The sequence below is a fragment of the Bos taurus genome, chromosome X (assembly GCF_002263795.3).
Source record: "Bos taurus isolate L1 Dominette 01449 registration number 42190680 breed Hereford chromosome X, ARS-UCD2.0, whole genome shotgun sequence".
Classification (NCBI taxonomy): Eukaryota; Metazoa; Chordata; class Mammalia; order Artiodactyla; family Bovidae; genus Bos; species Bos taurus.
The window spans coordinates 130,200,435-130,205,982 of NC_037357.1; the positions used below are offsets into that span (position 1 = coordinate 130,200,435).

The following is a 5,548-nucleotide window of genomic DNA, read 5'->3' on the forward strand; positions in this document are numbered from 1 at the left end:
AGATGGCTTTTTTTTTTTTTTTTTGCCTTTTGCTGATTAGAGTTTCCCTGATGGCTTAGAGAGCCTGCTTTCAGTGTGGTAGACCCAGGCTCAGTTCCTGGGGAAGATTCTCCTGAGAAGAGAATGGCTACCCACTGCAGTATTCTTGCCTGGTGAATCCCATGGACAGAGGAGCCAGACAGTTTCTGGTTGGACACGACTGAGCGACTTTCAGAGAGAGAGCCACCTGGGAAAAGGAGAACTCTTTTTGGGTGATCCCACGTTTATGTCACAGGTGTAATTGTCTTTTGGGCTGTGCTTTGTTTTCTGTAGTGTCAGTCACTCAGTCCTGTGGGACTGTTAGCCACCCTATAGACTGTAACCTGCCAGGCTCGTCTGTCTGTGGAATTCTCCAGGCCAGAATACTGGAGTGAGTTTCCATTCCCTTCTCCAGGGACTCTTCCTGACCCAGAGATTGAACCCGGGTCTCCTGCATTGCAGGTGAACTGTTAACCATGTGAGTCACCATTTTTTTTTTTTTTTCTAATCCACAGTTATTACTACTGGATTTGGTAGGTAGTCAGCTTTCATAGCTGCATTATTCATATAGGTTCATTTTCTTTGTTCATAAACTTATGTAGGTAGGTCGTAAACTTATGTAGTAGCTGTGTTCGTTCCCTTCTCCCCACTCCCACTCCAGGATGTAATATTTGTAAAAATCCATAGAGGGTCTCAGGCTTCCTTAGTAGCTCAGCTAGTAAAGAATTCCCCTTCCATGCAAGAGACCTAGGTTTGATTCCTAGATCGGGAAGATCCCCTGGAGAAGAGAACAGCTACCCACTCCAGTATTCTGGGCTGGAGAATTCCATGCACTGTATAGTTCATGGGAGTCATTTTAGACTCCCTATGAGAACTGCTGATCAAAGTGTGTATCTAACTTTTCATTTATGTAATGCCAATTTTTGCTTGTCCTCCAAAGACAGTGTACCAGTGCACACTCAACAGCACTATATCAACATTTCGTGGTTTCACATGCCCAGCAACTCTTGTTTTCAGGCTTTTAGAAATTTTGACCATCTGGGAGGTGCACAACCCATCATTTAAAGTATTTACATATAATTTCACTGTATGGAGGAGCCATTACTTGTTCAAATCAAATTTCTGGTGTAGGGCATATAGATAGTTTCCAATTTTTTATTTTATACTCGAAGCATTGGTTGTCCAGTTACTTCCTCAGGACAAATTTGAAGAGTGAAAATGCTGGACTAAATGTTCCACACATTGAAATTTTTGACCCATATTACCCACCTGTCACCTGGAAAGATTTTACAATTTTACATTCATATCTACAGTATTTGCTTACTGTTAGTCCCAAAAGCATTTCAAAAGCAGCTGTAAAAAAAAAAAACAAAAAAAACTAAGTTTTGTATATGCTTAATATTTTCTTTTTTTTCTGCTTTTTTAAAATGTATTTTTTAATTGAAGGATAATTGCTTCCAGAATTTAATTTTAAAGGCCAAATGACACAGGGCTCTCAGAAGAGCAAAACCTATAATTGCTTTTTCGCATCCCAGTTCCCACTTCCCAGAAACAACCATTTTCAGTCCTTAGCAGTTTCATCTGATTGCTTCTATAGCTCATAGCATGCTTATACAGCTCTTTCTTCGCTTTGTTTTAAACTGTAGCAGACAGGCTAGATGCCCACTCTGATATCAATTTTTACTTAACCTTCAGAGATAGCTTAGAATCCTGAGCTTTCCGGGGTTCTGAAGCATTAAAGTGTCCTTTTCCACACTTGGCTGCTGTTACCTGCTCTCCCGTTTTGTGAATAAGAACATATGTTTTCTTTTTATTCCTATACTGTCATTTATTGGGGTTTTGTAGACAGAGTAGAGATAAATGGATATATCTAATCTGCCATATTCAACCTGAAAGCCAAAGATACTGTAGATTTTATTATCATTATAATCATTATTATTTGGTTGCACTATAGGGTTTGGTAGACCTTAGTTCCCCATTCAGGGATTGAGACTCTGCCACTGCAGTCGAGTCCTAACAACTGGACCATCAGGGAATTCCCGTTACTTTTAGAAGAGTAAAAAAAAAAAAAAAAAAAAAAAACTTTGAAAATAATTAGAGTAGCATCTATGTTAGAAAGGCCTCTCCAAAAATAGGTTAACACTTGGGAAACGGATGGATGTTAAGAAACATGGAATCAGCTGAGCGCCCCCTACTGGAATATCTTGCCCAAAGCATTCTGAGGCCTCTTATTTCCCCTGGGGCCTCTTTGTCCAGGGACCAGTGGTTCAAAATCCTGGCAGTCCACCAAAGGAGTCAGGGAGTTTCTAAAAATCCTATGCCCAGGACTCCACCCTGGGCCAATTAAATTTTTCTCTCTGTTTGTGGGGATTGGGCATCAGCATTTTTAAAGCTCTTAAGTGGTTCTGGAGTGCAGAGTCACTGTTCTCGGCTAAGCAGCTCACTGGTTTAGCATGTTCATAACAGCATGGCAATATTTGGACCGTAATCCATCCCGGGTTCTTGTTATGCAGTTACTTTTGTGTGTTGTCTAGATTCTGAATAGTGTCTATTTCATGCTTTAATTTCATAAGCATGTCTTCTGTTAACCTGAGTAACGAAGCACACAGTGGCGTTACATAGTATTTTCGTGCCACACTCATTTAGCAGAGGCATAGGATTTAGCTCAGTCCACATCACATTTATACTCTGCAGTAAGTCGCCATGACAGAGTGAAAACTGTCCAGTGATGTGGCCATTTTGCTGTATCTGGATTTTTGTATTGCTGGAGTACAGAAATGGCGGAGAATATTATGGTCTTAATGATTATTATTGTGATTATAATGTGGATACTTGAGTCGTAGTCACCAAAACCCTCCATTATTATGAATTGATCCAATGTCTATATGGGGTCGCAAAGAGTGGACACGACTAAGCACACACACATGCACTATATTAGACTCCCCCCGCCCACCCCCCACCCCGCCCCACCCCGCCCCACCCCGCCACACCCTGCCCCGCAAAGCATTATTGAGAATAGGCTTAATTCTTAGAGGGGCTGGTTAGTCTTGCTGAATTTTAGCTTTAGCCTGCAAAAATATAGTCATTGCTCATCATGGTTATCAGAAAAGAACAAGATGAGTCAATATATATCATCGTGACTGGAGGAGGGGAAAATCCTACAACAGATTTAGAGTAAAGGACTATGTGGAGCAAATTCTCTGGTGGTTAGGATTCCGTGCTTTCATTGCCGAGAGAGGGGGTTCAATCCCTGCTGGGGGAATTAACATCCTATGAACTGAGTGAAGCCATCCCCACCAAAAAAAGATGGTGACTGTGTTACAGTGATCTTTTATAATGAAGGACAGGTTACTGAATTGGAGAAGTCTACAGTGGTCCATCTAATCAAGGCTATGTTTTTTCCAGTGGACATGTATGGATATGAGAGTTGGACTGTGAAGAAGGCTGAGCGCCGAGGAATTGATGCTTTTGAACTGTGGTGTTGGAGAAGACTCTTGAGATTCCTTTGGACTGCAAGGAGATCCAACCAGTCCATGCTACAGGAGATCAGTCCTGGGTGTTCTTTGGAAGGAATGATATTGAAGCTGAAACTCCAATACTTTGGCCACCTCATGAGAAGAGTTGACTCATTGGGAAAGACTCTGATGCTGGGAGGGATTGGGGGCAGGAGGAGAAGGGGACGACAGAGGATGAGATGGCTGGACGGCATCACCGATTCGATGGACGTGAGTCTGAGTGAACTTCCGGAGTTGGTGATGGACAGGGAGGCCTGGCATGCTGCAATTCATGGGATCACAGAGTCGGACACGGCTGAGTGACTGAACTGATTGGACAGTGAAAGTAAAATGTGTTCTTAAAACTCAAGACTATCTCAGGGCAGTTTCAGTTTTAACAATAGGAGCTGACAGGTCCTCTATACTAGGAGAAACTTTTTAGTTTTCAGGAAAAACGGTAACATTTAAACCTTAAAGAAATCAGGATGCACTGAATAAATGCTATAAAATATTGTAGTTTAACAACTGAAATCATAAATGGCTTTATCTAAACACATCCCTCAGTGTGAAGATCACACAACCAAAGTGATTTGTGAGAAATGCATAACTGCATGAAATTAAAGCTTCATGAATATATACATCATCTGCCATGACTTACTAGTTTTTCAAGCATCTTTGGGGGCACTGTAACATGCATTTTGTCATTTTATTTTCTTCTTATCAACATAGTTGGATACTTTCATTAACTAATCATTCCTAAAAATAGTCTGTCTTCTAATGAAACTAATTGATTGTATTAACTATATCAAAATTTCTACCACATATTTTTTTAAAACTCAAAAATAATTTGTTAAAGTTGAATGCATCTAATTTCAGGGTTGAAAGATGTATATCTTTACTTTAAAATGGTGGGAAAATCTATCAGAAAGAGCAACCTACCAAATAATTCACACTATAGAAGCACATGCAGAGTCCTATTTTTTAATACCTAAAGCAGTCAAGAGGAGAATGTAGAGGCACCCCACTCCAGTACTCCTGCCTGGAAAATCCCATGAGCGGAGGAGCCTGGTAGGCTGCAGTCCATGGGGTCGCTAAGAGTCAGACACGACTGAGGACTTCACTTTCACTTTTCACTTTCATGCATTGGAGAAGGAAATGGCAACCCACTCCAGTGTTGTTGCCTGGAGAGTCCCGGGGACCGAGGAGCCTGGTGGGCTGCTGTCTCTGGGGTCACACAGAGTCGGACACGACTCAAGTGACGCAGCAGCAAAGCAGTCAAGAAGGCAAATACAAAATTGCAAGTTGGATGTAATCTTAAGTTTTCTTTTGGTAAACTTTAAAAATATTCTGTGAATCCTGTTCGTAATATTATTATTTTTTTTAATGTTCAAAACTATAAGAAATATGGAACACTTCTCTGAATTTGTGTGTCATCCTTGTGCAGGGGCCATGCTAATCTCTGTATCATTCAGGTTTTAGTGTACGTACTATTGAAGTGTCTAGCACTGTAACATTATTTTGATTGTGCAAAACCATCATGGTTATAATGGGGCATCTGAAAGCACAATGAGTACAAATACCTACTTTATCTCCTAAAAGATAAGCTTTTTTAATTTTCAGATATGACACATTGAGACATGTCACTTTGTGTAAGTTAGCACTTCTGCGTATAGGAGATTCTGCCACTGTGACGAGTGCATGGTAGCAGCACACAACCTCCTGAGATTGGCAAGGTCAGCTGAGGATTTGACTTACTTGCCATCAACTGCTGTAATCACAAAACAGATGGATATTGTTCATTCTTGTGTGATATTGACTCCATGCACCTAAAATAGGCTTTAAAGACAGTATGGTTCGGTGCTCTATTTACCTTTTAAATTAGTTTTGTTATTTAGGTTTATGTGCATAAACACATCATCATCCATCCAGCCTTCACAGCTTTCAGGGTGGGCACATCAGCACTTAGATGCCACCCAAGAACCTCAGAGAAAGCTTGTGAACATGTAACATGGTTCTCAGAATGTCTTGCCTCTGTG

At 40.8% G+C, this 5,548-nt stretch overlaps 1 non-coding gene across 1 annotated transcript; it reads right to left on the minus strand.

Moving 5' to 3' along the window:
* Positions 1-4,910: 4,910 nt before the first annotated feature.
* LOC112445216 (U6 spliceosomal RNA) lies at positions 4,911-5,018 on the minus strand. Its single transcript, XR_003033586.1, has one exon. It is a non-coding gene; the product is annotated as a U6 spliceosomal RNA (small nuclear RNA).
* Positions 5,019-5,548: the final 530 nt, after the last annotated feature.